This window comes from Natator depressus, chromosome 1 (genome assembly GCF_965152275.1).
Source record: "Natator depressus isolate rNatDep1 chromosome 1, rNatDep2.hap1, whole genome shotgun sequence".
NCBI lineage: Eukaryota > Metazoa > Chordata > Testudines > Cheloniidae > Natator > Natator depressus.
Genome location: NC_134234.1, coordinates 230,994,486 through 231,020,348, shown reverse-complemented (window position 1 = coordinate 231,020,348; position 25,863 = coordinate 230,994,486). Strand labels below are relative to the sequence as shown.

Below are 25,863 nucleotides of genomic sequence, written 5' to 3'. Positions count from 1 at the left end.
TTATATCAGGGTCTGTTTTAGATACAAACAGGAAGAGCGTATGGGCCAGATCCTCCGTAAAAGCAAATCAGTGTATTTGCATTTACACCACCCTGTGGATGTGGCCTCATTTTCTGAAGTCCTTAAAGTCAGTAATTTGTACCTTGGATGAGATGAAGCCATGTTAAATCCCATCCTGAATTTTTAATATCAGAGAGGGACATACTAATCTTCAATATGTCATGAAAAACATTATTTTATATACCAGTTTAGCATATAGCTAGAAAAGGATTTTTTTTTTCACCTATAAACCTCCCCATAGGCCAAAAGCTTTTGAGTTCCATACCACTCTTGGCATTACAAATAAAAGGTTTAATGTGAGATGTGGTCTAGTGAAGTTTATGCAAGACATGTAAACAGAACATTATCATGTGGTAGCCTTATTTTGTATTGGCATACCCAGTGCATACAGTAGGATTTCTCTCCTTGTGAGTTACAGTGTTAGCACTGAGATGAACTAAGAAGATAATTTCCGCACATAACCACTAAAGGCTAGATTCTGCCCTGAGATACACACATGCATGACCCAAAGAAGTCAAGATGAGTTCCATGCATATATTTGAGGGCAGAATTTGGCCATAAAACAGAAGAGTGAAAACCGGCTATCTGAAACTGAGCTATGAAAGGAAGATTTATTGAAAATAAAAATATGAGTTTTCTATGATGTATGTAGTCCTGTGTATTAAATCACATAAATTACAGATTATGGGCTTGATTCAGTACTGCGTTAGTCCAGTACTAGTTCAGTGTAACTCCACTGATTACAAATAGCTTACATCAGCATAAAACTGGAGTAAACTAGTGGTGAATCAGGCCCCAAATAAGTGAACAAGTCTTTAAGGATTGACTCCAGTGTTTCTCAGAGTATCAAATAGTATTAAATATAAATATTATAGTAGCATCCAGAGATCCCAGATAAGAACAGGTCTCCTTTGTGCAAGGTGCTGTACAAATTGTGTGTGTGTGTGTGTGTGTGTGTATAAAAGAAAAGACACAATCCCTGCTCTGAAGAGGCTACAGTCTAAGAAGACAAGTGATATATAAAGAGTTGGATTCATACTCTGTTTGTGGGTGTGTAGACTCTGTATTTATGAGATGTGTCGTGTCTCTTTCTGATATCAGAAAATCCTCTCATGAGCTGTTTGGGAGTTCTGCACTATGTACTTTATAATAGGAGAGTAATGAATGCAGAGGAAACATGATAATGATACGTAATAAAACACCAATCCGTTTTTTTATTGAAAAATATTAATTGATTAGAAATAACTTCAAAAAGTTTGTTCTCAGCGCTGACCATGGATTAGTGACTATTTGATGTTCCATCTCATGAGACTACATCTCATTTCAAACAAAGAAAGGTCAGAATATTCAGCCCATTTTGGGGCTCAAATTGAATTAAGCAGTTAAATCTAGAGAGAGGGGCCTGAACCAAATTGTTGGAACTTAACCCCTCTAAACTCTGGTGAAATCTGGATCCTGAGCCAAACTATATCTTCCTCCCCTTAAAAAAAAAAAGGGGGGGGGGAGGGGGAGAAAAGAAAAGGGGCAGATCCAAACCACTAGACCTAAACTCTTTGTGGAGAGTTGGAAAAGGATCTGCTGAACTTTGCATCTCAGGCACTTCTCAGGTGTTATCATGGCACTTCTTGCTAGAATAGCAAACCAACTATACCAAGTCTGAGGAGCATTCTATATCTTCCCTGCTTTCCTTCTAGATTTCAGCCAGAGGCTAAACAGAGGTGCCATCTACTCAGAGGGAGGGTTCGAGAAGCCCTGTCAAAAGAAAGTGAATGATCACAAGTTCATCCTTTGCATGGGCAGCTGGAGACAGCCTGACTGGTTGCTGTCTGAGGGAGCTGCACTGAGAAATCTATTTGACATTAGCTGAACCTATGGTGGCTGGGAACCTATGCTAACAGGGGCAGGATTGGGGGACAAGGCCAGCCTCGAGACACTGGTACCTGAACAGTCTGTGTGTTACATATGGGCCTACCTTGGTATGTGGGCAGCTGGAGTGAAGGTGCAAGAGAGAGAAAAATGAGGAGGAAAGAGGAAAATTATGGAAACGGAGGGATGAGCCAGAAGTCAGAGGAGGGAGAGAACAATTATAGAGAGTAGGCACAAGGGGGAGAAAGAAATTATGATGCGGGCAGAAGAGAGCATTTGAAGGCTTCAATAGTCCCCAAAACAAGGGGAAGTTGGAGTCTAGCTACTTGTGTTGCGTTCAATTGCTGCACTGCTGCCAGAGGCTGCCACCTTCCCACTATTTACTTATACACATGGAAGTAGATAGTAAATCCTAAAGCACTCTAGGCTTGCATGGACACTAAGAAGAAAATAAATTTGGAAAGGTGCTCTCAAAAGCAATTAATCCCGTGAGACTTCAGTTTATTTCTTGAGCCTTGGGACTTCTCTTTCGGCACTCAGCCCCACTGGGATCAAAGAAAGACTATTGAAAATTCTGCCCCTGGAGAAGTACAACAGTATTCATTCACTGCTGCCTCTGAGGGGACCTGCTTGAGACAAGGCTGCTGCTGAATTAATCTTCATATTAATCTTCCTAGACTAGGCCTGGTACATCAGATCCAGGGGAATGGAAGTGGGGGAAAGCTACCTCCAATCTCTGTTCTTCATCCTCCAATCATCTTCCTCTCCCCTACCCCTCTCCAAGTATGGCACAAGAAGAGTACATTTCCTGGAGTCTTTTGAGCACCTGAAAATGTCGTCCTGCCCATAGTGGGACTTCATTTCTCCAAGCTGGATCATTGAGAGGTGGGTAGCTGGTGGAGCCCTAGTAGCTGTCATACTGTGGGAGGGGTATTGAAGATTGTCTTGGGAGCATTGCTGTCACAACCACGAAAGCTAAGAACAGATATCTGATGGGAGTCATTGGGAATAAAGATTCCATTGGTGTCTCTGTGGTTAATGGAGTATGGGAAGAAGAGAAATATCTGAGGAGCAGGTAATTGAGTTAGGTGCCGTGTCTGCTGGTGGCTTGGAGGGTCTCAGTTTGCAGTGCAAGTGATAAGGGTGGATGAGAGACTGGTTGCAGTTTTTTATTTTTATTTTTTTCCCAAAAGTTACAGCAACAAAAGTCTCTAGCAATCGGTTTATAATCTCTACAGTGAAATGCTCTAGAGACTGATTTTTAAAAAAATGTAAACTTAGTTCTTCATCAGTCATTTGGCACTCTCTGTCGTCCACTGGAACCCAGTGGGCCATTCTGACATTCCCAATACACCTTTGAATAAATTTCCAAATATGCCTTTCCCTGACTTAGAGCTTGCCAAGATCTTTCAGATAAATCTCATTTGAAGTTTCTAGGACAAGCCACTTTTGAGATAAGATGTGGCAGAAAAGAGCGTTAGAAGAATTTTTAAATTATGATTACATCTATTTATTTCTAAGTCCCATATTGCAAAAACAGCTTGGCCAAATCACCTCCAATTCAGACAACAATTTGTCCTCTGGCTACACTTGAAGTATTTGAGTGACCCCCTTCTTGGAAGCATTTATCAGGGCTCACCACCATGATATTTGATACTTCGGTTTATAAGGGAAAGTAAATCTCAACCTTAAATAGGGACAGGCTAGGTATATGTTTTATGATAGGCTTAATGTGTAAAAGAATAGAAAATACTGGTGTGAGTAGGGTAGCCAACTTTCTAATTGCACAAAACCGAACATGCTTGCCCCTGCAACAAGGCCCGCCTCTGTTCACTCCATCCCCCTCCTTCTGTCACTCACTTTTCCCCACCCTGACTCACTTTCACGAGGCTGAGTCAGGTGGTTGGGGTGCAGGAGTGGGTGGGGTTCCGGCTGGGAGTGTGGGCTCTGGGGGGGGCCAGGCCAGAATTGAGGTTCAGGGTGTGGGAGGAGGTTCCAGGGTGTGGCAGAGAGTTGGGGTGTGGGAGGGGGTGAGGGCTGTGGCTGGGGGTGCGGGCTCTGGGGTGGGGCCAGGGATGAGGGGTTTGGGGAGCAGGAGGGGACTCCGGGTGGGGTGAGGGGGCACTGGGATGGGCCAAGGAGTTCAAAGTGCAGGAGGGGGCTCAGTGCTGGGGCAGGTGGTTGGGTTGCAGGAATGGATGTGGGCTCTTGGATGGGGTCGGGGAGGAGGGCTTGGGGTACAGAAGGGGGCTCAGGAATGGGGCATAGAGAGGGTGTGGATTCTGAGAAGGAGTTTGGGTGTGGGAGGGGGCTCAGGGCTGGGGCAGGGGGTGTGGAGTGCAGGCTCTGGGAGAGAGTTAGGGTGCAGGAGGGGGTGCGGGCTCCAGCCGGGCGATGCTTACCTCAGGCGGCTCCCAGAAGTGACCGGCATGTCCGGCTCCTAGGTGGAGGCGCAACTAGCGGGCTCTATGCACTGCCCGCCCCTGCAGGCGCCACCCCACAGTTCCCCTTCTCTGCAGTTCCTGGCCAATGGGAGCTGCAGAGACAGTGCTTGGGGTGGGGGCAGTGCATGGAGCCCCTGTGGTCACCCCTGCACCTAGGAGTGAGACATACCAGCTGATTCCAGGAGCCACGCGGAGCCAGGGAAGGCAGGGAGCCTGTTTTAGCCTCACTGCATCGCCGACCAGACTTCTAACAGCCCAGTCAGTGGTGATGACCGGAGCCGCCAGGGTCCCTTTTTGACTGGGCGTTCCAGTTGAAAACTGGACGCCTGGCAACCCTAGGTGTGCAGTGATATAAAGGTTTTATTGACGTGTGTTTGGGACAGCCCTGTTATTTCACTTGTGTGTTAATCAAGGCATCACAAACTAATTCCAATAAAACCTTTATACTGTGATGTATTGGGTTTAAGCCACATATAAAAAATCTGCTTTAGAAAGAGTTTGGAGAGCTTTTTTTTTAAAAAAAATTGTGTATTTTTTGTGTCCCTCTGCTTGTAAAACCAGGCTACCTTTATACCACGAGTCCAGTAAACTTGTGAAAATTACTTAGAATAGCTTTTCCATAATTGTTATGATTGAAGTTCAATGTCTTGGGATGGTTCAGGGCTATAAGCAGGTGTTGTGTGTCACACTGGGAGTTATGAATCTTCCATTTCTATTGATTAAAAAGCCTCTTATTTCTAGTGCTCATGAGTCTCAGAATAGCAAACCTTATAACTGTCACTGGTCCAGGACTGAATACTGCCTGCCCTGCAGCTTGAATCACTGTAGTTTGGGGGGCAAAAGATGGGAAGAAAAAGGCATATCAAATTCTGTTTAAAAAAAATATTGGCTTTTTGAAGCTGCTCAGAGATTTGGAATAGTAGAGGTGGTTTAATGTGCAGAGTGCAAGTGAAATTGTCAACAGTGCATGATAAATGCAGTTTGTATGCTGTTTTACATTTTGTTACATGTTTGTAAGTATGCAGACGTGTGTATCTGTTTGGGTACTCTGTGTGTGTCTGTACTCTATGTTTCTATATGTATATACAACACACTAAAACATTAGATGCCCTTTGAACTCTATAAGCTATCTGTAGTGGTCATTAATTCTTCTTTTTAAACTATCATCATGAATTCCTAACAGAAATCGTTTAAATTGGGTGTATTATTTTTGTTATATACTTGTCTGGGGAGCAGGGGAAATGTTCTGGGGGACCACCCCAGAGGTTGAGCAAAGAAGGAAATGAGCTGTTCCCCTGGGAACAGTCAGGTATGCAGACAGGCCAATCTGTCCATTTGAATTAATGAGCCTTCTCTCACACTTTGCTACTTCCTACTTTGATAAACATTGTCAGATCATTCCCTTGAATTTATTCTGGGCCATGAGAGTGACAAACTCCTAGTGCACAGCTCTTTTAAAAAAGCTTTTAAGCAAAGTGTGAGGGTTGCAGTGTTTCCAATGTAACAAAGTATATTGAAACTATTTGATTAACTGTAGATGCTCCTTCATGATTATTTAATGACATGGTGGTAGTTTGAAACTTGTCATTAATGTTGTCATTTGTCTAAAAAAAAAATCTTCTCAGTGCTGCTTGGCATTGGAGGTGACTAATTGTTGCATTATAATCAGAGACTGGATCTCTCTCAATGTATTGTTAAATTTGTTATGTCAGGACATTCTACTTTGCAGCCCTAGAGGACCCTACAAAAGACATTTGCAGGCAAGAACTGGAAATAAGTGCAGCCTCAGCGTAATTGTAGCTCAACGGTTCCACAGAAAGAGTTTCTGTGTGTGGAATCTGAATGTCCAGCTGTTCTTAGAAGGATTACCAGGGTTTAATGGAGAGCACAGATGGAACCAATACTATTGTCCAGAGTATTCTAGGGCAGAGGCTAAAATGTGAAGGATGATCAGTGGAGGGCTGATTTGGGGAGGGGGGGAGAAGAAAAAAAAAGGGGGGGGGGAAATCCCCTTGTTCTGTAAAAAGCAAGGGGATTGATGCTGTCCAATGATTAGGGTGCAGAGGAAATAGTTCCCAAAGCTTCCTTTCATGGTTAATAGGCATTGTAGAGATGGCACAGGTCATGTGTGGTGTGCAGCTGTTTAAAGGTTCTTACTGAACTGTTAGAGACTTAGCAAGGCCCATTATTCTAGACACTAAGGCAGTTTTACTGGATATGGACTACTGCAATTGTATAAGCTCTCCATTGTGTAAGTACTAATTTGGAGTGCTACCATAAGCCAGCCATACAACCCATGCGTCCCATGAATGAATGAGTCATCTTGATAAACAGGCTCAGGGCATGCAGCACTGACTTTTAGACTTAAAGGGACCTGATGTGTTTAAAGTGGATCCCGCTCTAATGAATAAACTTCTGAAAAAATATTTTGATTTTCAGTAGCTAATAAATCCTTTTTTATTTAAGGGAAAGCTGTCATACATAAAGGTTTTAGATGGTCTTTCATTTACCTTCCCCATGTTAGACATACTTGTGATTACTAATTTGTTCCTGATTATTAAAACGTTACTAATATGCTCACATATGCATTACAGGTTTCCAGGCCACTCAGTAAGTCAGCAATTTATGTCACAAATCGTACCATTTCAGGTGTCAAAGAGCCCCTTGATTGTTTGTTTTATTCCAAATTATTTGGCTGAAGTAATATAGCCGTTTTTCATTAATAATAGCCATAAAGACACACACAAAATTTTGTGGTTATGTAATATTACTAGTATTTCATTTCCATGAATGCCAAGAATATAAAAACAATATTAAGAGTCTATAATGTAGCTGCAAGATTGTTTAATGCATCCTTTGCAGAACTCCTAGCTAGTGCCACTTAGCTCCTGAAGCCAAATTGTGTGTCCTGTGGACTTGTGTAACACAACCCTTCTTATGTTATAAAGACTACCTGTCCACAGGGACTGCATTTACCTAGATCCCAAACACTCATTTCTAATATAAAAGCATCTGGAGATAAAGACTTTGGGCCAGATCCTCAGCTGGTGTAAACTGGCATAGCTCCACTGAAGTCAATGAAGCTATGTTCGATTTATACCAGCTGAGGATCTGGCTCTATTTGTCTACTTTCTACTTCCTTTTTTCTGTTTTAAATAGGCAGTTCTTTTTCCTTTTTGAGGTTATTACTGTGTAAAAAAAATAAAATAAGGCAGTTGAATAGATGAGAAAACTTATTGGCTTTTAGCGGAATGTTATGATTTGTCTAGTGATTATGTACAGCTAGAGATCATGAACCCTGAAGTCAGTGGAAGTTGCAGGTGCTCAGCACCTGTCACGGTCAGATCATACATATTTGTGTGTGCATTGAAGTATATAATATAATATAATATATAATATATGATGTGATTATTTAGAAGATTGTAAATATATGTTATCACTCACCTTTGAGTTCATCACCTGCCCTCTGCTTATTAAGTCATCGCCTTAGGACTTATTCTAACATCCTAAATCCCTCATCAGCTTCAGATAGCCACAGCCAGAATGTAAAGGTACCTTTAAATTGGTGGAAACTACGTGAAGTTCTATAGCAAGTCAGTGGTGTAAAGGGATCCGAAGTGTATATGAGAACTGGGTCTATTTAAAAACCATTGATTTGTTATAGAACTTCATGTAATTTAGACACAGTTTAAGACGCACTTTACACAAATTAGAATTGGGCCCTTGGTAAGTACATATAAGCACATATAAGCAGGATCTCCCTGCTTTATAGGCAGGGAGATCCAAGAAAATAGTTTTAAAATTCTTGAAAAGATTCCTAAAGTAGTTTTATGTTTATGGCATATAAAATACATGATATTGTGATATGTATAAAGGTTTTATTGGCATTACTTTGGGGTGACTTGAATAACTCACTTATAACTTTGCCACTCATGAATATTGTGACCATCCCAAGCTCATGCTGATAAAATCTTTATATCAAACAGTTATGTCATATGCTTCCTTTAGATTGGGTGTGTGTATTAACCTTAATTAAATATACCATTTGCTATAAGTACAAATGCTTCTGGTTGCAGATGCAGTTCTGAACTGGTAGGGTTTTTTTTATTAAACTAAATTTGTAAAAGGTAAAGACAACCTTCTATAAATCAAGGAAAAGCTCCTCTACAAAAGTAAACCAAAAACCCCAAACTAACCCCAAAGGACAAACAACAGCAACAACTCCCATAACTCAGGTGGCAAGTTATTGCTCAGCCTAGGGATGAATATCTTTCTGGAGCCGGCTAGTAGCACAGTCACTGTGACACATGCCTTCTTCTCTGCTAAAGGCACATTTCAATACGGGATTCATGTACAGAAGACTTCGATGCTAACTAACAGTAAATTTCTTGCTTTTGCATCATACTGTTGTTTATGGAGGACAATTTCAAAGTGCATTGCAAATTTTTACAAATACAGGAATCGCTTCTCCAACTGCTGAAGTTCAGCCCATCTCTGGGTTTGGATTGTGGCAGAGCAACAGTTTATAACAGGGCACAACAACACTAACCAAAAGTTTGGGACAAAAAAAGAACTAGAATTCCATAACCAGATCCTTCCTAAGGTATTGTAATTCGCATTCAGAAATGTTACTTTCTGGATAACCCAGACTTTGATGTACTGATCTATGCTGCTAATATAAGGCTGAGTTATGATCTCAGTCCACATACAAACCAATGGAGTCTCAAGACTTGATCTTGCCACCCAATGTACAGCATGCATGGATGGTATCTGATTTTCGAAAGAGATGCACCAGATAAATAAATAAATAATACAATATAATGAGAAGAATTGCTGTACACCACTGAAATCAAGCACCTTAGAAAATGTAAAACAGTCCTTTTGTGCACAGTGTAAATTTTGCAAACCTATATTATCTGGTTTTTCTCAGGGCAAATTCCATTTTGGGGGTTTATCTTCAATTTGAATGGTGACATCAAATATACACGTGCATCATGCAGATGATTACAGATTCATTAAGTGGTCTAAATGTAAGCTGTTAGGAGTATGTAATAAGACAGTTTCCTCATTGAGTTCTTTTGCAGTAGTAGCAGCAAAAAGTTACTTCCATTTTACTTTTGTAACCCCGCTCCTGCCCTCCCATATTACAATGTTAACATTGGGTTGATGAGGTCATTTCAGTTCCCATGCATTTTCATTAATTTTTCCTTTTGTCTTTCTTTTTTTTTTTCTGAAGTGGCATTGTTGGTATTAAATATGCAGCTATATTTTTAAATGATCTATGTTTATCTTTATGCCTTAGATTTATGAATGTGTGGGTCATCTCTGAAAACTGACACGGTGAATATGGCATCACAGAGCTCTATGTTATTGTTTCTTAAGTGACACAATTTACAAATAAGATGTTTCCTTTAAACTGCCAGTCCTGCAAACTCAACTTGAGATCCTAGAATTAAAGTGGATTGTTTCTGTCATGCACTGGTAAAAAGAAATAAAAACAAAGTGTATGAAATCCTAGTACCCACTGGTATAATCTCCTATTGACTTCAGTGGAGCCAGGCTTTTACACAAAGGTTGTAAAGGCCAAATTCTGTCCTCGGTGCAATCTCATTATTGTTAGTGATGACTGTGCAGTGTTATGGGGTCATGCAGATGAAACTAAATGGAACTTCATTCCAACTGACCAATTCTTCTTCTAGGCAAGAAGTTGTAAAATCTACCTCAGTAGATAGTAGTTAGTACACTCTCAGCTGTGTTGGTTCTGCAGAGCAAATAGGAGTGAAAACAGTAAATCTTTGTCACTAAATCAGTTGATCTGACTCTCAATACAGGGAGCAGATCTGTGAAGTAATAGAGAACCATTACTTAGAAGTCTCTCTTCTAAGTTGAACATTACTTAAAAACTGACCCAGATTTGCAAATGGAATTATTATTTTTAATGATTTATTTTTTCACTATTTTTACTGTTTGTTTTCTTCTTGTGTTTCCTCGGATGATGAAACTAAACTGAGGCAGCTTCACTTACTGTTTATAATCAATTTCACTTTCTAGTTCACCATTATTGCCAAAGTAGTGGTGTTTGCATTCACAGTTCTGTACAGGAATATTTCACTATAAATACATTGTTTTCACTGGACAAAAGTGCAATTTCATTAATGTAAAATACTTTTAAAACTTAAATTTGGAGCAGGAGATCCCTAAGGGTCCTAAAATTTAGTAAAAACAAACAAATAATGGGCCTAATCCTGTTGCAATTGAAGTGAAATTATAGTACTGCCGTTAACGTCAATAGGATGAAGATGAAAACCAAAAAATATTATTGCCTACATTACCCAAAAAAATTAAGCCCAATCTTGTAAACACTCCCCACATCGGAAGTCCTACAGACATCACTGGGGTTCCTTACATGAGTGAAATCACTCATTTGCATAAGTGACCATAAACACCAGAGCCTAACAGTGTCAGTTACACCAGACACCTGTCCCTGAGAACCTTCTGATTTTAGGCTAAAGGTTTGTCTTAAGTCCAAAGATGTTCCTTATGTCCAAAGATATTTCAGTATATTCAGTAATATGGATAAAGTCAGCTGTTTAGAGAGCCCCTTTTGTTACCTAAGAGAAACAGAGCTGCTTAAGACCCATGCTTAAGTATAAATTCTGAATGTCCTTGGTTTATGCTTAGAATATATGTATAACATTATTTAATATTTTCAGGAGAGTTTTTACAGTGCTCAAATACCCACCTCTTTCAGATACACATACACAACCACCTTTCTCCTTAGTATGCAAATGCATAATTAAAAGCATTCAACAGATACAAGTGAATAAACCAATAAAGTAAGCTGCTAATAAACATTTTCATTATCTGGGAGTACGTGGAAGTACCCCAAACAGCTTAGTGATGCTGGAAAGTTGTAACAGATAAGAATCTAGTGGCTGACTTTATGTAAGACATTAGATCTTGTGAATATTCTGCTTCCTCTCCAGGCAGCGAGCTAGTATGGTTAACCAAAATTGTTGAGTAATTGTTCTGTGGTTGAGAACAAAATGCTGAATTAAACTGTTCCCTGCACAATAATTGTGTGATTACAGCATTTATGTTGCTGGCCAAAGGAACAGTCATTAGGTTTGGAAAGACTTACCAAAACCACAGGCACAAAAAAAAAAAATGCAAATCACATGTAAATTGTTCTCTAACACCTATAGTAGCTTAGAAATTGAACTAAAAGTAGAGCATGTGTGTATTTAAAGGCAGGCAAACTGGAAAAATTATTGTACATTCAAGAACTACTTCAGTTCAGGAAGAAAACACCCAAAGATTATTCATTTTCATTATGTCTTTTCCCTCTTGTGTGATCCTGTATCATATATATTATAAGCATATTTTATATTATTTTGTGTATGCACTTGTTTTTCCCCCACTGCATACCAATCAGATATTGTCTGGGAGTAAGGTGGGATGTACTCCCACACTTAACTAGATCCTGGACTGAGCCAATTCGGAGAGAAGTATGTGAGGGAGGCAGGCAGGCAGCAAATGTTTATTTGATTGCCGTAATCCACCAGTAAAATTAAAAATTGATTTATGATGATAGGCCCTCTTGTTAGGTAGATAATTTCCTTCTCCAATGTGCTGGCCAGACTTAGAAGTGCCAAGGAAACAAACACTTTTAGTCTTTTGCTTTGTGCTTTTGTTCTACTGTCGTTTGTCCTCATGCTGCCAATATTAAAAGAGGAGGAGGAGGTGGTCAAAAATAATGGGAAAAATGTTTAAGGACAGTTGCTAATTTTGTGCCTGCAATTAAATGCAGCTACAGATTATAGGATTTGGGCGGCTAACTATCTAACTGAGCTCAGAAGTCAGGTAGTTAGATATCTAAACCCTATCACTTGCATCTGCTATTAATTGTGCCTCCAATTTATGTGCTATCAGAAATTGCAGGCACAAAATTAGCGGTTGGGTAGAGAGAGGCCATTTAAAAATGTGGCACCAAATATAACTTCTCACAAGCACCGTCATGTGAAAGGCTTTATGATATCAGAGAAAACAACAGCATGAGGGCATGAGTAGAAGAGTTGACATATATTTTAAGTCTTTCTTCTGCAACTTGATTCTATTTTACTTTTAAAATTGAATTGTCAATGGTGAAACTAAACTCTGTTAAGGAACAGTCCCACTGGCAGAGGGGACAGTCAGACTCAAGCCTCAACAGCTGAAAGATTGAAAAGAGGTTTTTCTGTGCATTTCCCGGGCGGTAATTAGAGGCTATCCAGCACTAGAAATGTGTTTTCCACAGAGATTTCCACTAAGATTTGGTCATTTGTCCATCATATATAAGGGCAAGGTTTTTAAGATCTTGCAGAAGCACTAAAACTCAGTGTAAAATAATAATAACAAATTCATCTTCAGAAAGCAGTACATTAAGCAGTTGTAACAACTAAAGCTCTGAAACTGATGTCATTGCAAACTAACCATACATTGGAACATGTATATGATTTAATAATAAAGGAGTGGGGAGCATTCAGAGCAGGGTTTAATCAGTAGATTTAAGATTTTCTTAGCAGACCCAGTTCTCATTAGCCCATAAAGAATGTTTATTTACAGCTATGTTAGATTGGCTGTACACCATTTTATCAACTATTCCCCATAAACTTTCCATTTAAAGACACCAAGAAACAATACAGACTTTTAGTGTAAGATAAACTTTTATTCTGTGTCCTTAACCAAAATATTGTCTCTGGATAGATAGATTTTAATTTCAAGTGAGTGAGTTTGATTAGACATTTATGTTTGTTTATGCCATTACAGCATTCAGATACTGTACAGGTTTTGAATTGCTGCCCACTACATGATATTAAATAACCTCTAATTCTTGCCCACCGCCTACTCATTAATTAAAACAAACATGCCTATCTTAACGATACCCCACTTGTCAAAGAGACGTGGAAAGAAAAACACATTTTGAAATCTTAGAATTTTATTTGAAAGATCAAATTTCAATATTACTGTTCAAAAACGCAGAAAGAATGAGTCCTCCACTAAAATAACAATATTTGAAATTATATTAAAGGTATTGGCATACAAAAAAGAAATAATAGTTTGTAAGACAAAGTTTTAATGGTCTGCTTTTGTGAACCAGACTTTGTAGACAGGTTTTTTAATATCAAGTGCTATGGGAAAAGAAATATTTCAAATTATGTGATTAAATTAAAATTATATCTATCAGAATTACTTATAGAATCTTTTCACTTGAAAATGATGATCAGCATGTCAGCTGTGATACATGTTAAGAAGGGCTGGGATTTCAACTACAAGGCCAAACTGTGGCCTGAATACAACTGCGAGATGGAGGCATAAAGGGGAGAAAGGGGCATAGAGGTGTAAATTAGGTAGCAGCACTGAAGTGGAAAAAAATCTCTGCTGCTCCTACCAGCAACCCAGGTGAGCAGGAGGCGGCAGAATTATATGGGGAATGGACAGAACCTTGGTTCCACCCCCTCAGCTCCCATGCACTGCTTTGCATTTAATTCCCATTTGCATTCCAATTTTCTCCTTTCTGAGAGCAGTGGGTGAACCAGAAGGGAGACTATAACTGTCTGAGCCACAGTCTTCCTCCTGAGCTGCCTCATGAATATCTCAACAGCACGCTGCTGAGTACTCAAGGGAGATAATTGTCTCATGATCTAACCACAGACATTGGTATGTTCGTGAATTTTGGATTCAACTCTGGATTTTACCACTGCATCAACCCCTGAGACTCTGGCACTCTTCTTCCTCTATAGAAATTCTAAAATCCAATGTCTTCCTGATTGGCACAGCTCCTCCTGTTTGCGGGGGGGGGGCGTGCAAGGAGAAGACAGACATATTTCTAACAGCTGACCAGGTGCATTTTATGCAATAACTACATCAAAATTATTATTTACTGAGTGGTTTAATAAATTCAGCTTAATATGTAAATGTGGAAAAAATAGCATTGGGGAAAAAACCATAATCTTTTACTTTTAATGTAGAAGTCTTGTCTGACTTCACAGAAATAACCAAAATATATATTTTGTGTTTTTTCCACCACTCTTCTTTGTCCTGGTTAATGATAGTGACCCTTTCTACAGCTTTCTCTCTCATGTAAAATGCTAGGATTTTTGATTAGTTGATCACTGTAAATATATTAAGGAAAGCAGTAGAATTCTATGACACTAAATAAAGTTTTATTCCCCAATCCTGCAAATACCTAAGCACATGCTTAGCTTTAAGTCCACGAGTAGACTCACTGAAGTTAATAGATCTGTTTTATGTGCTGAAAATTGCATATGCATAAATTTTTATGGGACTGAGCCCTTAATTAGTACGGACTCAATATATTACTGAGCATACACTGACAAAGTGAAAATGTCATCTAGGTCATGTTTGTAGCCAGCCCTTGTATGCATCCACAAGGAACGAGCTGTCCCTTTTTTGCATCCTTTTCATAAGCACCAGCCACAGCTGCAGTCCTTGTGCTAACCTGAATCCAAACCCACTTCAAAAAGGCTGAAGAGAAAGCAGGGCCGAGTCACCTCTCTTGGCTAGCTACTCCTAGTAGAATTCTGCTCCACTGCACAATGCAGAATTTGTGGAGAATTAATGTTCTGTGCAGAATTTCATCCCTCCCTGCAGAATTGTTGCTGCAGAGCTGCTGGCCGCCGCTAGGGGCCACTGGACCCAGCAGAGCCCAACCTTCCAGGTAGGGAGGGGAGGGGAGCTGGAGGGTTCTGGGCAGCTGTGGTTCCCAGCATGTTCTGAGGGAAGCAGGCAGCATGCAGGAAATTCCGTATAAACCCAGGACCCAGCATCAGGCTGTTCTCTTTCTGGATGCCTGGGACCTGGAGGGTTCAGGTGTCTGGGCTGGGGAGCACCCTGCATCTGGGCTCTGGGGGTAAGGGGTGCAGGTGTCTGGGCTGGGGATTGCCCCGTGGCTGGGCTCTGGTGGGGTGGGTGTCAGGGCTGAAGGGTACCCCTCAGCTGGGTTCTGAGGGTAGGGGTTGCAGGTGTCTGGGCTGGGGAGCACCCCATGGTTGAGTTCTAGGGTAGGGGCGTCCGTTGTCTGGACAGGTGGCACTCCACAGCTGGGCTCTGGGGGTAGGGGCTGTGGGTGTCTGAGCCAGGGGGGGTATCCAATGGCTGGGCTCTGTGGGTGTAGAGGGTGTGGGGGCATAACAGAGAAACAGGAACTGGGTTGTTGTAAGGGTTTCTTTAACTCTCTGCTCCTCGGGGAAACATTTTTGTTGTCTGTATTGTTACAGACATGCTTGCTAACAGGTATTTTGAAATAAATTACCAAAATAGTAGAAACTGGTGTGATTATATTGCGTTATTTTGACAAATAAAATATGCAGAATTCTGAAATGTGCACAGAATTTTCAATTTTTTGGCACAGAATTCCCCCAGGAGTATCTAGCAAAGCTTGTCAGCCACATGCCAATAACACACTGCACAATACCTTCAGGAGCTCCTGTTGGCCTCCACACTGCTGGGCCAGCCATGATTGATCCCATACTTGATTTGCATGTACCCATAAATCACTAATGTGAAGGATGTCAGGCTCTAACCCTGAACATATTAAAGTGGTTATATTGTGATAAGAAAAATCCCAGAAAGTCTAAATAGCTCTGTTTTTATACCTATCGCTCTATCACTGAGAAATTAAAAAAAAACTATTGAGCATTTATCACAGATTCCACAAAAGCAATCATATATGCTTCTCCCGCTGCTTCTGTGGCAGCAGTTACCTTAACAAACCCTGTTCCCAGAGCTGTTCTGACATCAAACCATAACATTTTTGTGCAAATAGATATGATCTGGTAATATGTAAGTGTTATATAGGCTGAAGACATTATTTTAAAATCAAAGAGGCCGTGTTGGTTTCAGCTTTATTTAAAACACAGGGGGCTTTCAGTGTTTGTAGATGCAAAGTGACAAAAATGGGGAAAAAAGAATACATATACAACTTCTAAGAGACTAGTACGAACAAGAGAGAGGAAAATTTACTTTATGTTGCCAATGATTCTGTAAGGCATTTACAACACCCCCCCACCCTTCTTTATCATTGTAATAATTGAAACAGTATTTAATAGATCAGGCAATCACAGAAAATAGTCCACATTTGCAGCTTAAGAATTATCCTACATGATGTCCTTTCTAACACATCAGGAAATCTCACACCTGTTTTCTTTTCACTGACAAATGGTTCATTGAGTGGCTTACTGCTAGAGCGCTCAACATAGGTCCAGAGCTTATCGAGCAGAACATTAAACAAGCATCTGGAAACTGTGTAAAGCTCCATCCTATGCTGTGAGACATCATCAGTTATTCATGAAAGATCATATAGTTTCCAATTCCGAGGGAGTGACATTACACTTTAACTCTTGTTGTATTACGACTACATTTGGGAGCAAGTTGCTGTTATCATTCTGTACACAAAGAGAGGGTGTCATAAATATAAAGGGAAGGGTAAACCCCTTTAAAATCCCTCCTGGCCAGAGGAAAAATACTCTCACCTGTAAAGGGTTAAGAAGCTAAAGGTAACCTCGCTGGCACCTGACCAAAATGACCAATGAGGAGACAAGATACTTTCAAAAGCTGGGAGGAGGGAGAGAAACAAAGGGTCTGTGTCTATCTGTATGCTGCTTTTGCTGGGGATAGACCAGGAATGGAGTCTTAGAACTTTAGTAAGTAATCTAGCTAGGTATGTGTTAGATTATGATTTCTTTAAATGGCTGAGAAAAGAACTGTGCTGAATAGAATGACTATTCCTGTCTGTGTGTCTTTTTTGTAACTTAAGGTTTTGCCTAGAGGGATTCTCTATGTTTTGAATCTAATTACCCTGTAAGGTATGTACCATCCTGATTTTACAGAGGTGATTTCTTTACTTCTATTACAAGTCTTCTTGTAAGAAAACTGAATGCTTTTTCATTGTTCTCAGATCCAAGGGTTTGGGTCTGTGGTCACCTATGCAAATTGGTTAGGATTTTTACCAAACCTTCCCCAGGAAGTGGGGTGCAAGGGTTGGGAGGATTTGGGGGGGAAAGACGTGTCCAAACTACGTTTCCCAGTAAACCCAGTTAGAGTTTGGTGGTGGCAGTGGAGATCCAGGGACAAAGGATAAAATTAATTTGTACCTTGGAGAAGTTTTAACCTAAGCTGGTGAAAGTAAGCTTAGGAGGTTTTCATGCAGGTCCCCACATCTGTACCCTAGAGTTCAGAGTGGGGGAGGAACCTTGACAGAGGGATACACAGTGTTAAATAATGGAATAATAGCTTTGACATTCACAAGTCTGTGGCCACCCTACAACAAGTGATGACCCTCAGTTGTACTTCTAAGACAGATATTGTAACATAAGCACAGCTATAGGGGGCTCTGGCGCATGCTACCACTTGGAAACATTAAACTATAGCTTGGGAAAAGCAGTATTCGTATGAATTTTAAGCTCAATGAAATGAGTCATTTTGGACCAAACACTGGACATCGTGTTGCAAAGAGCCTATCTTGTCCCCGCCCAATCCCCCATTCAGCAAACGGCTCAGTCAACCAAATGATGGATCCCTTTCCCCTACATGAAAGAAAGAGCCTTACTCCTGAGCTGTGTGTCCTTTAACTAGCAAGGGCTCTTTTGAAGGTGCACTTTAGTCCTCTGCCATAGCTACCAGGCTATCATCTGACTATAGAAGCCTTCTTGAAAGTTCTATTCCTCATTGGGAATCTCATCCACTGGGATGGGACCCAGACAATCTGCAGCAACTAATCCTGCATGAACGCCTCAGGTGACAGATCTAAACCATTGATTCAAAATAGATGCATATTGGAATATAGGCCAATTTATTTTTCTTTGCTTTGGGACATTTTTTTCCTGGGTGGGGAAGTGCTAAGATGCTCCTGTGGTAGAATTGTCTCTGTAGATAACTCACGTTATCTGAATGGCTTGCCATAGATCATCCCAAGTGAGATAAAGTTGTGTTACTGTTTTCCCTGCTTCTGTATATTTTCCATTTACCACATCAAATGTGAGAGAAGAGGCTCCATGCTTTTTTTTATGTTCTATAAACCAGGCGTTCTCAACCTTTTTCTTTCTGAGGACTCCCCAACATGCTATAAAAACTCCACAGCCCACCTGTGTCTCAACAACTGTTTTTCTGCATATAAAAGTCAGGGTCGGCATTAGGGGGTAGCAAACAGGGCAGTTGCTTGGGGCCCCACGCCACAGGAAGCCCCATGAAGCTAAGCGGCTCAGGCTTCAGCTTCAGCCGTAGGTGGCGGGGCTCAGGGCCTCGGGCTTCAGCCCCATGCAGTGGGGTTTCGGCTTTCTGCCCTGGGTCCCAGTGAGTCTGATGCTGGCCCTGCTTGATGGACGCCCTGAAATCTGCTTGCGGACCCGCAGGGGCTGAGAACCTGTGGCTGAGAACCACTGATATAAACGAACGTAAATAAATTCACTCCTTCCTCAGTTGTTCCTTTGGAACTAGACAAAAAAAGTTCCTTGTATGCTAAATTTCCTTTCATCTTGCATCCTTCGAGGAAAGAATGAACTGTTCGTGGTGGTCCTGTGTGTCCCTGTCATATTCCATTCTTCCCAGCCTCACCCCACCTGCTTATACCACTCCATCTTATCCTTCAAAAGGGGTAATGGATCAGCGACTCCTTTTGGAGCATATTCACTGCTACGTAGCTGGCTAGAGGGGCTGCCATTTGGCAATGCAAGGCAAGTCCTCTGCCCCACCTCTCAGTTAAGGAGCTGAGCGTGTGCTCACTTTTATAGTGCTCAAAATCTATGCTGAAATGGACACGAGGAACGAAACGAGGATCTCCCTCAGGACTGTGCAGAGCTCTAGGGCTTCTGGCGTTGATCCAGTTCACTTTTTTTAACTGGTCAGCATTTATGTAAATCTTTGAGACATTACCCTTTTGCACTGCCTTTCTGTTTGCCATGTTTTCTATGTGCCAGGGCGCACACATTCAAACTATTGCCTGTTGGGGATAGTTCCCATTTTTCAGCAAGCTAATAATTTTTCCACATTATCTCTCCAAAAAGCCCTCGTATTCTGGAGGAGTTACAGAGGTGTCTCTTTTTTTCCTCCCTAAATGGCCTTATTTATTTGTCTTCATAGGCTGGCAACATAAGAACATATTTTCCTATGAACGGTAGCATTACTAGGAAGCAATTGTGAACAGTGAGGTTATAGTATTGAATGACTCTAGTGATATTTGGGGAGGGTGAATTTTAATAAGTGCTGGCATGTATTTAACTAAGTCTCTAATGCCACAAGGGAAAGAATACTACTTATGGCCCACATCATTCCCTGCAGAAGAATTCTAGGTAGATCTGGAAGAAGATGTCTCGCCACAAGATCCTCTCACAGAAATCCACCACATCATCCTGCCTAGGGGCTGGGGAATTTGCCTCTATGTGTGGCAAAGGCAGGGGATGCTCATTCACAAAGTTTGCAGAACTCAAGAGATCTGTGCGGGGGGGCACGAAATCCATGTGTTGCCCATCCCAGCAAGGTACATGTCCCCACAGCCTCTGTCTCTTCTCCATAGTTTGTATTCTCCACACCTGCACAGAACCCAGACCCCATGAAGAGGCCTCCTTGGGATCCATAAGAGGGTGAGGGTGATGCTGCAGAGGTAGCAGAGTCCCCTTTTCATAGATGGAGATTCTCTTCCAAGTGTGGATTTGAGGGCGGGGGACAATGATGTAGGGTCAGGTCAGGAGAACTACATTTCACTCTCTTACTTTAGAGATATTGCCAAACCGTAATGGAAGATTATAGATTGTAGTTGTAAGAAGAAATGCATTTTTATTTCTGCTTAAGATAGATATGGTTGGGGAGGGGGGAATGGCCAATATATTTCCTGTTTAAAGGACCAATCATTCAAATGCCAGGTGGAGTGCTTTCCACCATGAATACTCCCATAAGCCAACGGAACTATTCCCAGTAGTAAATAGTTCACCTGCAGTAAGTGGTTTGAGAGCACTGTGTCCTAATACAATTAAATACTTAGCTTCTGAAAACAAACCTGCATATTTATGTCATCTTCATGATAATGTTCAGTTTTCATATCAAGTTAGAAATACGTTTAACTTTTGAAATGTTTCTGTACACAATCTAAAGTTAAAGGGCAATCCAAGTGTATCCAGTACTCTGAGAAAGTAATATTTGAATTTCATTGAGACAGTTTGTTGGCTACCTCACATGAAAAAAGCAAGGTAGCCACACTTCTGTATAAAAAAGGACGTAATAAAATAAGAAATAATTTAAAGAAAGATGTGTATAGACCTCTAGAATGGTATTTCACTGAGTAACAGCTTGTGAGAGACTAAAGTAATGAACTACTGTTCCGAGTCTTATCTGTCTGTAAAGGGTGAAGTCCTGCTTCAAGACCCAAATCTCCCATCCTTCCTCATATTGAGTAATACTATCTCCACAGGTAATACTAATGAAATCATTGGGACCATTTGCCAAGTAAGGTACTACTTAATGAGAGTTGGACTAGCAATCAAACCCAAAATATAAAGTATATAAGTGCCAGAAATGTAATAAAATATAAACCCTGGAAATATGAAAAGTCTATGTCAGTAAAGATTTAACGGACAATTGTGAGAATAAAATTAGTGTAAGTATATAAGAATGACAAAAATAATAATAATACCAGATGCTACATATGTATATCTAGATTTGTAGAAAAGAAAGATGGTCATATATTACTTGAGAAATATGAGCTGGCTAAATGAGGCAAGTGTCCTGCGGGGAAAAAAATAGCATGTGGTCATGTAATTAAAGACTGTGTCATAATGCATATCCACAAGGGGGCCAAATTAAGGTTGCACAGGCAACCTTAATTCTGGTATTTCCTAACTTCTGAGTGCTTAAATTTTCTACCTTAATGTTTTTTTAATGTAGCTTTTGTGTGTAATTATTTATATAGTGACCCAAAGAGTGCAAGGCATTTCATAGAACATAAAAAAGAGACATGATCCCTGCCTTGAAGAGCTTGCAATCTAAATGTACATAAGGCACAACAGTAGCTAGTAACTATTTATTGTTCCAGGTAACTGCAATAATCAAGGTATTTTCCTCAATTTAGGTAGGAGAGATCAAAGTATCACAATTACTATCGAAAAGAATAAATACTGAGTTTTAATTGTGCCCAGTGTGTTCACATACACATCTATAGATGAATTTATATCTTATATATGTGTGAGACAGGAAGTATATGGTTTTGTGATTAAGATACTGGACTAAACCTTGAGATCTGGATTTAGTTCCCAGCTCTGCAACAGACTTCTGGTGCAAACTTGGGCAAATCACTAAGGCCCAGATTTTTAAAGGTATTTAGGTGCTTAAAGGTGCATATAGGAACATAGTAGGATTTTGAAAATTCCATTAGGCATGTAAATACCTTTAAAAATCTGGCCCTAAGTCTCTTTGTGCCTCAGTTCCCCACCTGTAAAGTAGGAATAATAATATTTTCTTTCACCCACTCCTAATGTATCTTGTGTATTTAAATTATAAACTCTTCAGGGCAGGAACTCTCTCTTACCTTGTGTATTTACAGTTCCTAATACAATTGGGTCCTGATCTTGGTTTGGGCACTAGGAGCAATTTTAATACAACTAATAATAATACATAGATGGTGGTGTAGTGTCTGTGTCATAAATAAACCATGTGATAACCCTTCCTGCCTCCTCTACACTCTGTCTACAATCCATCTCCTCAGGGGCTACTTCTAATAATCCAAACTTTTGAGCAGCATGTGTTCTCCTTTCATCATAACATGGACCTTCCTCCCAAAATTACCAGTCTGATGTGCATGAATGAAAATATCTATGTTCTTGTATAGTGACTTGCTTATATTATAGTTCAGTATTTCCATATTTTCTCATCCTCTGCTCAATAAGATTCCAAGTATTTCATATCTGTTGATAACCACATTAAGTTCCATTGAGGGAAGACGGGTACTGGGACAAAGAAAAATAATTATTTGTTGTATTTTACTCTATTTTATTTTGGGATGTAGGGGGACTTTGAAAATAAATAATAGGTTATATTACATGAGGTGTTTTTTCCCTCTTAGGTTATATAATTTATTTATTTTGACTTTTTTTTCTCATTGTGTGTCCCTTCTGTGATAGGAATTGCAAATACTGAAACACTGCATAAAAATACAAACTTTTTCCTAATGAAACAAACCTTGAAAAGAAGGCTGTTTAGAGGTCAGGGGGCGGAGAAGGGGCTGCTTCAGATATTCTGAACAGCATACCTGATCTTAAAATGACCGATATTCTCTTCACTTTAATAACTGTGTTATAATACACAAGCACTGAATCTAAGGGTAAATTAAGTAGTTCATGCTAAATGAGCGCTAAGAAAACCTTCATACCATACATACACCAACAAATACTCTATATATTCCAGATATATTACAATAAAGGTATTTTAGGTATGTTTTAGAGTGTTTAAAAATTGTATTGGGACTATTCGTTGTATCATAGGGTCTTTCTTTATCATCAGTCTAATGGGACATGGCTCAGAAGGAGAGAAGAAATAAAACTCATATACATTAAGCACCTCTAAAAATGGCAAAAAAAATAGCTTTTCTCTGCATTATAATGGCATGACTTCAATATCCAATAACTCGGGACTTTCCAGGATAGAAAGCAAGTACCATGACTCATATTGAAAAGCTAAGAATCTTCTTTCCAAAAGTTTTAAAATACCCATTTCTAGTTGTGTGACATTACATGTATCAGGTTTGTTTTGATGGAGCAATTCTACATTGGGAGGAAGTGTGGGGAGGAAGGCAGAGGAAAGAACCCTTTCTCTGGCAGGTTGCTGAGGTTTTTTTATTGGTGTCTAGTTGCAGTTACTTAATGGTTTGGAATGTTAGAACGAGTCTTGGGGCAAACAAATAAGTGGGCAGGGTGAAGATGAGTCAGTAAAAGATGCATCCATAAATGGCTTTTCAGTTTATCACATGCCTGTACAATCTGTTATATAATAGAATAGTAGTTCTGGATACCTGAAAAGTGGTATACTGTTATAAGGTAGATTGCAGAGCCATGTGGTAAATTGAGAAGTCATGTGACAATGATATTTATATTGCGGCAACATCCAGAGGTCCCACTCAGGACTGCATTGTGTTAGGTGCTGTAAAAAATGCATATGAAGAATCAGGATGAAATTCTGGCTCAGTGAAATCAACTGGAGCTTTGCCATTGACTTCAGTGCGTCAGGATTTAACCTATAGTCCCTACCCTGAGGAACTTACACCTAAGAAGTCACCTATGAATGGTGGAGAGAGAGGGATACTATCAAGTGTATAGACTTGTATAAAATTGTTATGTACATATAAACGTGTGTATTTACTTTCATTATCTTTATACATTAGTAGAACAAAAGGCAAGGTCTGAAACTAGCCCTGATTTGGGGTCAGTTGCATTCAGACTGTAAATCTAGTATCAAGAAGGGGTTGGTTTGTTTTTTTTAAAGAAAAGTAACTATCTGACAAGCTATTAGACAAATGTGAATAACAAGACATTAGCTTAAAAAATATAAAGAAAACCTTCAAGAGTAAAAACTGAAAAGGGAGGGTCTGAATTATCTACCACTTTAAAAAGTTGTATCCTAGCAACAGTAGGTAACAATGAACATACGTTGCATAAAAGTTAACATGCAGTAGTTAAATGAGACATAGAAAGGGTCAGTCACAATATATGCATTTTATATTGTATCAAGTAATCTGATTAAAATGAAATAATGTTTGCCCTTATTTTTGGGAGGAAATAATTGCAGATATTAAAGTGGTGCTACATATATTCCAGCTTGGAATGGAAATTACATTGTTTTGACTGGGTTATTTCTGTATCCATGCAAACCGTCCTCACCTCTTCACAGTTCTTACCTCCTTTATACAACTGTGTTTGTGTCATTTAAAGTCAGAGGGTCCTAAGGCCCCCTTACAGGGTGTAATTTGGAGAGAGAATTTGAAAAAGAAAATGTGACAGCCAGTTGTGAGAAAAAAGGGCATTTTCCTGGTAGACGTTTTCCTAAATGAGAGGATTTTTTAGTGCAATGTTTTGCTAGCGTATCAGGCAGTCACTTGGAATCAAGTGCAGACTTGTGCTACGTTGTGGGCTTGGCAATGACAATTTTGTGTGTGTGTGTGGTGCTTTGGTTATATTAGCCCTGGAGGCAGAGTTAACACTTGCAATGGGACAAGAGTATTTGCAGTCATCAGAGAACTTTGCAGTCAGCTTCAATAACATCACTCAATTTTTTCGCCTTTTTTTTTATACATTTTTTTTTTTGGCAGCAAAGCTCTTAGTGGAACCATCTGTCTTTCTATTAGTGTTTTTGAGTCCTGTTTTGAAGCTTCTTTGCTTGGCAAAGTCACTTTCATCCTTGGAAACCATTTAAAAAAAAGTTCCATGGCTTCTTGCCGAAGAAGAGTACTATGCAAAAATTCCACACGGCTGTTCATTTTTGTTCTAAAAGAATACAGTTACTTTGTCTTAAAAAAAAAAATCAAGGCAGAAATGGGATGACTCCAAACTGGTTGAATGTAAGGAGGAAGAAATAGCATTTTATATTTTATGTCTCACAAAATCCAAATATGCCTTTTTAACTAACTAGATCAGAATAGCAACAAGAAGAATAAAGTAACAGTCAAAGCGAATCGAGTTAACAGAGTAATTGGCACTACATCTAGCATAGCTTCAGTCTTGCATTCAGTCTCCAACTGCAACAATTTCTAACCAATATATCTTATGAGCTTCGTCTTACAGGATGTCCCAGACTGTAATGGTGCAATAACCACGCACACAGTTACCACCATTCTTAATGCTGCATACAGAGAGGACCCGTACCTGCCAACAGTGGGGAGGAGAGAAGGGGGGCAGAGTGAAGGCAGCGGCTTCAGCAGATATTACTGAGCGTGCTCAGTCTATGTGAGCGTGCTCAGTACAAGCCAAGCAGGAAATGTGGGGGGGGAGAGCAGATGACCCTGCGTGCCCCGCCCCATGCATCGCCTCTGGCTGCATACATCACACCATGAACCAAATGTTAATCTATGACAGCCTATATACATCTCTTATGCCTCTGCTCCACAATTCTGTGGTCTATCTTGATGACCTCTCTTGTAAGGGTTTCCTTCCCTTTACTGATTGATCTCCTGAAAGGCAAAGTTTCATTTGTTAGTATAGTTTTTTTTGTTAAAACCAGTTATTCTGCTGATGTCTTAAGTTACCAAACAGTTTGCTCCTCTTCTGTGTGAGATGGAAAAACAATGTCCTGACCATTTGTATTAATCAAAAACACTCATAAAACTTTGCAAAAGTAGTAGTGTTAGCTGTTGTGTTATGGCCAATTTCCAATTTGGATAACCACTTTCTGCCTGCCTAAAGTCCCCTTCAGTTTCACTTGCAATGTAAGAGTCTTTATTTCCTGCCCTATGCTTTTG

General features: G+C 40.0%; 1 protein-coding gene across 11 annotated transcripts in view; it reads left to right on the top strand.

Moving 5' to 3' along the window:
* SOX5 (SRY-box transcription factor 5) overlaps positions 1-25,863 on the top strand; it is a 606,300-nt gene that overhangs the window by 454,924 nt on the left and 125,513 nt on the right. The window lies entirely within an intron of this gene.